Here is a 13,102-nt window from a genome sequence, read left to right on the forward strand (position 1 = left end):
CTGTTCTTTTTCTTAATTTTTGACAGGACATGAGAGATTAAACACACACACACACACACACACACACACACACACACACACGAGAGAGAGATAAAATATTCAGATAAAACTTATTTGTTCTCAAACATAAGACCAGAGGTGCAAAATAATATTAGCCTATCGTTAATATAGGAAAAATAAACAATTTCGTTGTATTTTTATCCCACTTCTTGGCACTCAAAAAGTTTTGAATAAGTAAATAAAATAAAGAAAAAATCAACAAGTTCATTTCTCCAAATTATTTTGGTAATTTAAAGATACTTCATATCCTGTTGGCACTTCTTTCTGCTCTGTGTCAACGGAAGTATTCTGAATACTGTTAGGTAGTTAATTTGATTAAAATTCATTACAAAGAACCAACCTTAAGTTATTTGGTATGCCTGCTAAATCCATTAGTATAGGAGGCTTTAAGGCCATAATGTGTCTGTCTTCAGGGTAAAATTCAAGAGAGGCAAATGATACATGAGGTTTTCCAGAAATATTGGACCAGGGAGCCTCTTCAAGATAAAATACCTGATTCAGGAGTTCTTATACTTTTTAAAGAATCATTTGCATTTCTCTAATGACCAGTGATGATGAGCTTTTTTTCACATGTTTGTTGGCTATGAATCAGTTCAACCATTGCAGAAGAGTGTGTGGAGATTCCTCAGGGATCTAGAACCAGAAATACCATATGACTCAGCCATCCCATTACTGCGTATATACCTAAAGGATTATAAATCATTCTACTATAAAGACACATACACATGTATGGTTACTGCAGCACTGTTTACAATAGCAAAGACTTGGAACCAAACCAAATGACCATCAGTGATAGACTGGATAGAAAAAAATGTGGTACAAATACACCATGGAATACTAAGCAGCCATGAAAAAGAATGAGTTCACGTCCTTTCCATGAACATGATGAAGCTGGAAACCATCATTCTCAGCAAACTAACAGAAGAACCGAAAACCAGCACCACATGTTCTCACTTATAAGTCCAATCTGAACAATGGGAATACATGGACACAGGGAGGTGAATTTCACACACTGCCTGGTGCAGGGTGGGAGAAAGGGAGAGGCAAAGCTCTAGGACAAATACATAATGCATGTGGGGCTTAAAACCTAGATGGCTGGTTGATAGGTTCAGCAAACCACCATGGCACATGTATAACTCTATCACAAACCTGCACATTCTGCACATGTATCCAAGAACACACACACACAAAAAAAAGAATCTTCATAAAATATTTTCCTCTGAGACAATGTAATCTATGCTCCATCTTTAAGCAATCCTAGCTCAATAGTATGAGTGATGTTGTCTATTTTAAAGGTCCTTTCATGACTCTAAAAGACCTTAAATTGATGAAAAAAGTAAATTATATGAGCGGCAGTAGAGTTTGAAGCAATTATCTGTGATGTTACCAGATGTTTTAGACTAAAATATATTACAATTCAAGGTACTGTTCATGCCTTAAAAATGCTGAAATATCTGACTGTTGCTTATTGATTTTAAAAAGTATGTAGGAAATAGCCATAAATTAATGAAGCTGTTTCCACTACCATATGTTAAAAAAAAAAGGATCACTAATATTTGAATGTTTTTGTTGAATCAAGGTAGTCTGCTTTATGTGTGCATTCATCCATATAACTTACTAAAATGAAAACTAAGGTTTTATAAATGTAGGGTTTGACAAAGTTTTAAAATCTAACCAGCTATACAAATATGGTATATGAAAAATTCTATTAAATTGTAAAGAACATGCTAATTTCTCATTCCAGGAAGCTTTCTTTTCATTACTCTTTCCTATTTGATCTGTTCTTCAATAGAATTATCTTCATTTTCCCTTTAATATTTTAAGGACCCTTGAGATTTTATCACTCATCCAAATAGCATAAAGAAAAGAGGGAAGAAGAAAGGAAGGAAGGAAAGAAGGATGGACGGAGGGAGGGAAGGAGGGAGAGAAAAAAAGGAAGGAAAATAGAGAAAAAGAAGGAAGGAGGGAGGGAAGTAAGGGAAGAAGGAAGGAAGGGAAGGAGAGAGGGATGAGGATGAAAGAAAAAAAAAAGTAAAGTATACCACAAAAATGAAAGAAAGTAATCCATACCTGAACTAAAAATCTTAACAACGTTCTTGTGAACATCCACACATAGGCAGGATTTTTTAGAGTACAGGGATGGCCTATTTTGCCTCTCCATTACCAGCTCAGAATTTGCTTTCTGGCCTGTATCTGGCATATAGTAGATGATCAATAAAAATGACAAATGAAAGAACATACTAGGTGGCTCTATATAAGAGCTAGCTCCTGCTCTATATAAGAGCTAGCTCCTCCAATAAAAAAGCTGTTTTGCACAAAAGGATAAATTGATCTTAGTCACTGATTTTCTTTCTTGCCATTATTAGACCACTAAACCCCTAAGCCTTCCATGTTGATTTTTCATCTGGAGCAAGACCACAGAAGTGATTTTGCCAACAGAATTGGTCCCACAGAGGGATAAAAGCTAAGCATAGATCCAGGGACATCACCACCTCCCACCCCGAACACACTGAGGACATTGCCAATTTGTCATGACTTCCACACAACCTCAGATAGTTTCTCAGTCTATAAGCAGATGTTGTCTATCCATCTCGGTGGGAGAGACACATGGCTTGACACATACTCCCACTCAAATGAGCTTTCCTGACTGGTTCACAAAACACACGAAAGGTCGATTTCTCAGGATTCACAGAGTGCCATGATGTGCTTGCCATCATATTACAGTCATTTATAGCTCTTATGCTCCACTTGAAAGTAAAGTTGTAGTTTCCATGGACCACTAACCACAGTAACCATAGCTCCTGTGAATCAGCCTAGAAGTTCACTCACCACCTATAACACAGTTTCTTTTGGAAAATGCATATCTATATATATAGTTTGCATGTATTTTTAATACATAGAAAGCAAGAAAAATACATATACAGAACATATATACATATTTTATTATAGATTTAGATGGATTTTATTATATCTTATAAAATAGGTATATATAATAGCAATATATAAATTATATTTATTACACAATACATAATACATTATATAATATAAAAATTGTATTTAAATGAGTTATACTCAATATATAATAAGTATACAAAACACATTTTTATTATATATTTATGACTTATTGTATATGCTATATATTAATATATAACTTATATTTATATAATACATTTTATGTTTAGATAAATTGTATTTTGTATAAGTAAGTTTGCAAGTGATAAAGGATTTCATCAGTAATATAAACTGTATATAAATACAATTATGTAAATGTACATAAATACAACTATCTAGAAATAAATATATATTAAACAGCTATTGATGATAGTTTTATTCAAGTATATAAGTTGTATACAAATACTATTATATAAATGCATATAAATGCAATTGTATATAAATTATATATTGTATGTAGAAACTGAAATGAATAATCTATGATCTGTGTATGTTTATATGCACCCTATTTTATATATAGATACAGATATAGATGATGAAGGCTCTATAGATATAATCTGCAAATAAAACTCTTTTGTCCATCTTAGTTATACTCGTAGCTCTAAGTGACCTAGCCCATTTCTTTCTGCACCCCTGTATACTGATGCTTCAGAAACATAAGTCTGCTTACAGTCTCATCATGTGTAAGGAGATTTCTAAAGAGCCTGTGCACAGTGGTGAGTGAACAACCTAAATGAGAAACCCTCTAGCATTCACTCACTTCTTCTCTAGTTATTACCTGGGATTGTCAATGCTTTTCCATAAGTACAAGTGTGAATAAGTAGTGCATATTAAATTTGAGTTCAAAGGAAGTCTTCAGGAAGAGAGGGACTCAAGATCATAAAGAGACTATAATGAGGTTCTCAACATTTGTGACTTCAAACTCCTTCATATTTATTGAAAGTCAAAGCTGGGTTTCTGAAGCTGGGCTGTTACAATGCTCTACCAAGCTTTCTGTAAGGCTTCAATGGGAACAGTCTCTGAGGCCAGCCTTTGGGTACCGAGAGAAATAAAGGTGAGAATCCTCTACAAAGTCAGATAAAAGGGTTATGAGTTTAGCCTTAGTAAAGAGTGCCCAGTTTGATCACTGTAAAAGTTGTCAATTGCTCCATGAAAGAATACCACATTGCACAATATTGATGGACAAGACAGAGTAGCATTTTGTCACACATATAGTTTCACCATAAGCATAGGCAATAACACCTTTTTTGGAATCAGAACTCAATTTAGAAAAAAAATCTTCCAGGAGACCTAGAGAAAATGGGCACCTGTCCCTAAACACATACTTTATACTACTTAGGTCTCACTTTAATGAATATATTCACTCCTAAATGAAGATTACACCCAGGCCCATCATAGGTAACTTTACACCTTTCATTGTAAATTTTCTATTTTTATTTTTTATGTTTTATTTATATATATTTTTTAGAGATAGGGTCTTGCTCTGTCTCTCAGGCTGGAGTACAGTGGTGTAATTATAGCTCACTGCAGCCATGAACTCCTATGCTCAAGTGATCCTCCCACCTCAGTTGGAACCACAGCTACTTGCCTAGTGCCAGCTACTTTGTTTTTAATTTTTGTTTCTTTGTGGAGTTAGGGTCTCACTCTATTGTCCAGGCCAGGTGTTATGGATTGTTTAATATAACATAGGTTTGGTGAATGATGGGAATAAAAAAAGGAAAGTAACTAATGAAAAATGATATTTTTCCTTCAGATATATATCTATATGTACATATATGTGTTTATACATGTATGTACATATATGTGTGTGTATATATATATACACACACACACACTTGCTTTTATCTAGTGTGTTACAATGACTGAAAAAAACATTTTCTGCAAGGACTAGTTCCTAGTTAGTGTGTTGGCATATGTGCACATGTATGTGTATACACCTGCTCATACATACTGCCATTCTTACAGTGTAGCTTCAGGGCATGAGGGCATATTGTCTCACTTAGGAAAACAGTTAACAATGATAAAATTTGTTTGTGAAAACATGCATTTACTTTTGTGAGTTTCCTCACCTAACCCACTCACAGAGTTATATTCACAGAGAGTAGTGAGGGCTGGAACAAGTTAAAGACACTCAGTTGCAATGAGTTTCTTCTGCCCCCATCCCCCATGCTTTTGGGACCATAGTTCCATGCTGAACAGCTCTGACTGACCATTGGAGTCACATGGCATGCCTCACTGAGTTCTTCGACTTGCCCGTCCCATACTCCAGAGCCACATATTGGTATTGTTGAAATACTAAACATGGAAAATGGCACCGCATGCAACTTCACTACAGCCATCATCAAAGAACAAAGGAGGCCTTTTCCACACCTTGTGAAAACAAACCACAATTCACCATGGCTCTTTTATCAGTGCCAATAACACTTTTAGTAACTTCAGTCCTTTTTTTTTTTTAAAGGATCCAAAAACTTATTACCTAATGCAACCTGAAACAACTCAAGTTCCTTTTCAGCTTATTGACAGGCTACATTTCATGACTGAAAAAGGTGGCCTTAGCAAAAGATGTGTCCCCTTTCCCCACCCAAAGCATACAAACAACCAAACAAAAACAGAGAAAATGAGCCTGGATGAAGGGTTGATGTGGGAGCCAGGAGAGATGCCCACAGACGTTAATAAAATCACATGTCTGGGGTGATGGCTTTGAGATCCAGGTTTTCATCATCCAATCAGATACTGGCCTCTTAAAACCAAAATGATCACCGATATTAACAGATGGAGCTAAGAAAGTCCCATTGTAAGCCAAAAATACCACTCTGTTACTTTGACAAATCATGATTTCTTTATGTAATGTACATTTTAAATAGAACAACCCAAACAAAATCCTGGGCCACTTCTCCACATTTCCAGAGAGCAGTGAAAGCCTAGATCATTTCATTAGCAATATAATGAAATTAACATTTCTCTCGTCGAAATGTATTCTTCAACCAATGGGACTATAAATGTTCACTGTACTTCATCTCCCGTCTAAAGTATGGAGGATTACTCTTTTCCTGTCTTAAATAATAAAACCTCATGATATGAATTGACTGTGTCCCCACCCAAACCTCATCTTGAATTGTGGCTCCACAATCCCCATGTGTCATGGGAGGCACATGGTGGGAGATAATTGAATCACAGGGGCAGTTTCCTCCATGCCATGCTCATGATAGTGAGTAAGTTCTCACAAGATCTGATCGTTTTATAAGGGGCTTTCCATGAATCACTTGGTTCTCATTCATCTCCTTCCTGCCATCCTGTGAAGGATGTGTTTGCTTCCCGTTTCCCATAATTGTAAGCTTCTTGAGGCCTCTCCAGCCATGCTGAACTGCGAGTCATTTAAACTTCTTTCCTTTATAAATACAAACCTTATTATAATATATATTACTATATATATTATATATGGTAAGATACAGATTTTACTCTATATATATAGTTACATATATAGAGAGAGTTTTTAAAAATATTGTTGGGGTTAGGCCTGCTCTCCTTCAGGTACGATTTCTGGGAAGATGAGCATGCCTTGGGAAGATGTGGTATATGGAGCTGTTCCGCATACATCAGGGACATGTGAACTCAACACAAAATGTCTAAAGTTTGAAATCTCAACCCAAGGTAGATAGGCTGTTTTCCACCATCAACCTTCCACTCCTGTAGTGTTTTTATGAGACTTTTATTTACTTATTTTTTATTTCATGTAATCACCTGCAGAGAGAAGACCTTTTCATCTACACATTTATTCAAAGCCTATGAATGTCAGAATGACAAACTGCTAGGAGGTATTGCCTTCTTTTTTTCTCATTCATGTGTGCCACTCTGCCCCAAGAAAAATGAGGAAGGGTTTCCTACACTGCCATTCACTTAACAAAAAACAATGGAGCCTTTCAAAGTCCAAATGTAGGTTGTTTAGATTAAAATGATGAAACTGTAAAATATTCGTTGACTGAATGGTAGCAAAGGGCACAGCAGATGACCTAATTGCCTCAATGGCCTGGGCTTCAATTTCCATTCTCACTTTCTCTAAATGACTGGGCAAAAGCTGTATCTTTGATTTCAAACTGGTAGCTCAGGGGTTTAAGAAATAAAAGGTGGCTATACAGAAGGCACAGTCTGTCTGAAAATCCATTCACATAATTAAGTAAGAGATGAAGACTCTCCTCTGAAAAAGTGTAGTACTAAGACAAAAACAGAAAACAGCAATGGATTTGAACTCAACTGAACATATTTTTCCCATTTAGGAATAGAATACATATTGTTAAAAATCAGAAAGTAGTATAGAAAGAATACATTCTGGTTTACAAACTAAAATTGTGTTGCTTAAACTTGACATTCACATCCTAAGACCAGCTCTCACCATATTTGGAATTTAAGTATATTTTAACCACATACGCCTGTCTTCAGAAGGAGGACATTAAATGACTTAAAATATTTTTATATTGCTACTTCATTTGAATGCAATATTCACAATATTCGCTGAGCAACTTGCATTATTGGCAATATTCAAAGTTTTAGGAAAGGTTTGAAGTGTGGAGTACCAATTAAAATGAAAGAATGTTTAAAAAAGGTCATTCCGTCATGCACTTGAATGTTTACTTTTGTGAGATCCTTTTTTGTGGTGTAGAAATAAAAGCACAGTATTCCAAAGAGATTTTAAAGAGACCCCTGCACTTGTGAAAGCAATTCTCTGGTGGCGAGTCAGTCAAAAGCTCCTGTCTTTGTGGAGAGACTATAAGCTTTCCACAAATTACTACACACACAAAAATGAAAAAGCCAAATTCACAAATTAAAAAAAAATCTGTATGCTTACCATTAGTCTACATTCCAGGCCCAAAACCGTGAACTTTCAAATTCCTTCAAGTCTGCTTGTAAATTTTACAGCATCAAGATAACATAATTATCTACCTTATGCAGCCACTAGTCCCTTACCAAGTATCTGTTATATTCTTAGGTTTGAGTAAAAATCAGCTAGGTTACTGGTTTTAGGGCCTACTGTATATGAAGCATTAGTTTATTTAAATAAAACACAAAGAAAAGAAAAATTCTTTCACCAGAGAAGAAAACATCAAAGCAACTTTAAAATGGTATCCAAGCACAAACATTATTATGAAAATGCAATTATCATTCTAGTGTTACACACACACACACACACACACAAAATCAAGCCTCCGATTTTAATCCACTGATTTAAAACTGATGAAGTAATTTTCCACTTCCTACAATGGCCCTGATTGTTTTTACATGTCAAAGATACTCTTTAAAAAGACTACATATACACACACACACACACACAGACACACATACAGAAATATGGAATGCATGTGTGTGTAGAATGCATTCATTGCATTGTGTAATAAAATACCGGATTTCTAATCTGAGAAAATACATCCTTGCAGAGGTCTCCATGAAATTCCTATATAGCCATCCCCCAACCCCTTAACATTTTGCTCATTTCCACAGGAAAATCTATGCTAAGGATTTGACGGATTACTGCTAACATCTTCTCCAGGGCCAACTAAAGGTATGAAATAATTCTCCACTCTGCAAATCTGCCTTCACAAAACTGCAGATTTCTTTGAGATCTGATTTCTCCCAGCTCTGCCATCCTCTAGGAAAAGTCTCAGTGCGTTCATTGAAAGCAATCAGATCTCTTGTAGTTTCTGCCACTTTGTTTTCATCAAAGTCAGGTGTTTGCACCCTGGCCATTTAATTTCTAGTTGGAGAAGAAAGAAGCTATCCAAGGATTTCTGAAACACGCACTTCTATGTTGCCGGCAGAACGACCACACAAACTGGCAATTCCGGCTTCGTGGGGATAATGAAGTCTCCCTAAACTTCTTATTTTGTTTATTTTTGCTTTTGTTTGCTTTTGCCTCCCTCACATCACAGGAGCGACTGATTCTGAAATGGAAGCTTATGCACACCACCCCTCTTTTAAGAAAATATAATGCAACGCGGTCTTATGTAAACCCTACGGGCAATGGATGCCTTCAAAAAGCATAAGATTGGAGTACACAGAGAAAAAAACATCCCCCACTCCCCACACACACAAAAAAATGAACAACAGAAAAATAAAATAAAATAATAAAATAAAAATAATATAAGCCATACTACCACCTTGTGGATTCAGCTCGCAAGGACGTCACCTGCTTAGTTTCAAAACCCCTACCCAACCCCCACCCCAAATTTCTTAATTTGGGTCCAAATGGTAAATCTGGATCCTCCGTCCTTGCTCCAGGCAGTCTCGCCCAAACCCTGGGCTGAATTCGTGACTGGGGGGCCCAGTGTCCCAGCTAGCTGCAAGCTCGGGCGCATCACCAGGCCCAAAATTCCGCCGCCACCTCCTAGTACCCTTCCACGCTGCCTCCTACACCGCCTTCCCCTCCATCCCCGAGATAGCAGCCGCACATACATGAAAAGAGGCCCACACCTGCGGTAAGGTGTGGAAGAAGCCAGAGAAAAGGAAACCGGGGAAAAAAAAAGAAAAAAAGAAAAAGCCTTCTCAAGAACGGGAGGGGTATGGTGCGGAGGACATCCTCCGGGTTCACCTCGTTTTCCGAGCGAGACATTTGTTCCCAGGGTGGTCCTAGGCAGGCCCCTGGGGTGCAAGGGTTGGCCTGACGCCCCCGCTCCCGCTCCTCCGGGTACAAAGGGCCCTGTGTCTGGCGGCGACTAGGCTCCAGAACTGTACGCCTGGGCCCGGATTTGCGCGCGGCACGCGGCCTAGATACCGGGGGCGCAAACACGCGACTAGGCTCACTAGACCCCCGCCGAGGGACCCCAACCTACCGGTTCTCCGAGGGGCGAAGGAGCCAGGTCAGGCTGGGGGCAAGGGGAGGAAAGGGCGTCCAGGAGACCGCCTGAAGGATGAGAGCGTCCCTGGGGTAGATCGGAGTCCTGGAAAACCGCAGGCTGACAGCGCCACCGCGGAGTGGAAGGCGCAGGCCGGAACCTGAACCTCTTGTCCCACAGCAAGCCCCCGACCCACTCGTCATCTGCAGCCCAGTGGCACCTACCTCCCTCTCCCCACGCCATCCCGGCCCGCGCTTCCGCAGGTCAAGCCAAGCCGCTTCAGGCGCGGGTTCGGTTGCCCCAGCCGCGGCAGTGGGGAGGGGACGGGGCTGAAGTTCACTCTCTCCCTGCTTCGTCCCACAGTCCCTAGCTCACCCGCCACCGTCTCTGCCGCCTCCGACTGCACTCTTGGCTGATCTTCGCTTTCAGTACCGCCTAGGGGAGTGGGAGGGAACGGAGCCGAGCTGCGCGGGAATTGGGAGGTGGGAAGCGGGGGAGAAGAGACCAGAAGAAATCGGCCCGGGTCAGCAGAGAGCCTTTAGATGGGATGGTGCGGGAGGAAGGAGCGGGTGGTGGTTGCCTTTTCTAGCGCTGTGGGGATGGTGTGCCTATTGGAACGGATTCCTCAGACCCCTCCCCCATCCCTACCTTAGGGACTGGCAGACCCGCAGGCTGAACACTCCTCCGAACCCCCGATGGGAGAAGGGTTGTTCTTAGTGGGCACGGACTAGCGATCCGGATCACCTGATACCTAGACCACGGCTCCGGGCGCCTGTCTTTTCGGCTTCCAACTTTTCCGCTCCTCCGGAAAAGCGGGCAGTTCAGAGATGGTGCCGAGGGTGGCAGCGGCAAACCGCCCTGCACCCCCATCTAAGGTCCAGGCCACACTCAAAGGCTTCCGCAGAAGCAAAACCACCAGCTCTACCCCACTTTTGCGGCTTGCCTCACCACTCCCACCCCCGTCATGGAGTGCATGGAGACCGCTCCCGGGTTTGGAGGAGCAGCACGGAGCTACAGTCATTTCATCTTCACGCGGGGTTTCCAGCGCGCCCCGATCTTTCTCCAGCCCAACCAAGCCATGCCAGGTCTAATCAATCACTTGGATTATTTCGTGCATCCCCCAAACCTTATCTTATCCGAGGCCAGGAGATGAAGGAAGGGGGAAAAAAAATCTCTTAATGCAACCGCAACCAAGCTTTATTTCCCCTTTTCTCTCTGGTTAATGGCACCAACCCCCAACCCCAGCCTCCCAAAAGAAGCACCCCAGACGGTGGTGGTTTTCTTAAAGAAGACGAGGGCTTTGGAGTGGGGAGAAAAGAGAAGAAAAGCCTTCCATGCTCACAGTTTGCAGAAGTCCTCCTGCTTTCGCCATCTCCAGCCCTGGCCTTTTCCCTCCTTTTCCCCTGTATTGCATGTATGTGTGTGTGTGTGTACATATATATGTGTGTGTGTGTGTATGTGTACACTCACGAACTCACACATACGCATATATATGTCTGTGTGTATATATATATATATTTTCTTTTCCCCTCCTTTCCCCGCCACAGTCTTCCTTTAATTTGTATGGAAGGCAGCGCTACTTTTTAAACACATCGCACATGGCCCCAGAGCTGTTCAAACAGCTGATTGCAGCAAAATGCTTCCAAACAACATTGGTGGCCTGCATTTTTATTTTTAAGTGAAAAGAAAACCAAATGTTCCTGTGGAGAGATTGCATGTAAAAGCCATACATTGATGTCCACATTCCCATCCACACCAAAGAAATGGAGCGAGACAGATGGGAGAGAGTCCAGCCCAAATTGTCCAATAATAATAATAATAAAAGGAAAAAATAAATAAATATCAGATGAAATGAAGCTCAAATATCCCCAGTGAGGCTTTCCCTCCTTTGCTGGAGAGCCACTGCAAGTCAAATTGTTTAAACGGCTTTTTAAAATAAGGATAATAATATGCGAGAGACACGTCTTAAAACTGCACCTACCTTAGCTGTGGAAGACCTGCATCGCCGTTAAGAGTTCTTTTTACACATCCAAATTTTTCTAAGGAACCTGAAACGCAGTATGATTCAGGAGGATGTATTGAAAGCCCAGGCGCCTTCCCCTTCTGGAACCCCCCAACTAGATTCGCTCATCCAGAGGAATGCAAGAGCCACCAACATTGCCGGGTTTGGAGGAAATTCATTGTTTCTGCTGTCAATAGTGTGTCCCCGGGCAGAACAAGCATTACAATTGAAGCAGGAAGGGCCGAGCTAGTGGCTGAATAAGAGCTCTGTACTAACAGACAGAGATGGGAGAAAGATGTCTCTGCAAGAAAAAGAGAGCTAGGGGAGAGAGGTCCTTCTGCTTCCGGCGCTCTCCTTCTGCCATTGGACCAAAATGAATGAAATTAACAAAGCCAGCAGCCAACAGATCTCCAGAGTCGGCCCAATCGCTACAAAACCCACGTCCACAGCTACAACCTCATGCAAAGAGCAACAAATCCCAGTGCAAACCAGCTGTAACAGAGAGATCCTGGGTACCCTGGAGATAGAGCAGGGTACCCAGATGCGCACAGCAAACCTTCTTCCTCTTTGCTTTTTTAGGAATCTCTAGGTACTCTCCACACCAAACATGATGTCGGATATGCAGACATTTTTAACTGTTTAAGGTCACAGTCTCCAGCAGTCCCTATGTCTGCGTTATTGTGATTCAATTGGGAAGCAATGATATTACAATAATTTTTAAGAGCAGCAAAAATTGGAATGCAGCTCTGTAAAGTACAGGAGCTTTTTATGCCGAGGTTATGGTTGAAAGAGGATGAATGAAGGCTTTTTGTTTACTTCTATTGTTATAATTTCATGATTTGGATAAAATATAGGAGGTGTGCTCACCAAAAGGCAGTTGTTTCTAAATACTCCTCATTTCCCAGGTCCAGGAGGTTATCTTTCCCAGGGAGTTTCAAGTTGCAGGGGTCGAGGAGGAGGGTGTGACCCCTGTATTTAAAGTTGGTTTGGAGAAAGTTGGCTTGAAATTGACAATGCTTAAAGTTCCCGGTATTTAAAGTTGGCTTGAAGAAAGTTGGATTTAAATTGGCAATGCAAAGATCAGAGTACATCATAGAATGTTGTGGCAATGAACACAGATTCTAAAATGAGATTGCTTGGGTTTAAGTTGCATGTGACCTTAGGAATGAATTTTAATATTCGCCTCCATTTCTGCATCTGTAAAATGGAACAGATAATCTCCATGTAATATTGTCATATTGATTAGCTGAGCTAGTGTGTGGGG

General features: G+C 40.4%; 1 protein-coding gene across 11 annotated transcripts in view; it reads right to left on the reverse strand.

The window, feature by feature from the left end:
- Positions 1-12,444, reverse strand: part of LOC100994646 (neuroligin-4, Y-linked) — a 293,763-nt gene extending 281,319 nt beyond the window's left edge. For 2 of the 11 annotated variants that reach the window (XM_055106975.2, XM_055106978.2), the window contains exon 1: positions 11,818-12,444. The gene's annotated coding sequence lies outside the window, so the exon portion shown is untranslated. Of the gene's footprint in view, positions 1-9,833; positions 10,434-10,484; positions 10,820-11,817 lie in introns of those variants that run through there. The other 9 variants (XM_057301221.2, XM_003804882.5, XM_055106976.2 and 6 more) reach the window with 9 other exon arrangements.
- Positions 12,445-13,102: the final 658 nt, after the last annotated feature.

This window comes from Pan paniscus, chromosome Y, assembly GCF_029289425.2.
Source record: "Pan paniscus chromosome Y, NHGRI_mPanPan1-v2.0_pri, whole genome shotgun sequence".
Taxonomy (NCBI): domain Eukaryota; kingdom Metazoa; phylum Chordata; class Mammalia; order Primates; family Hominidae; genus Pan; species Pan paniscus.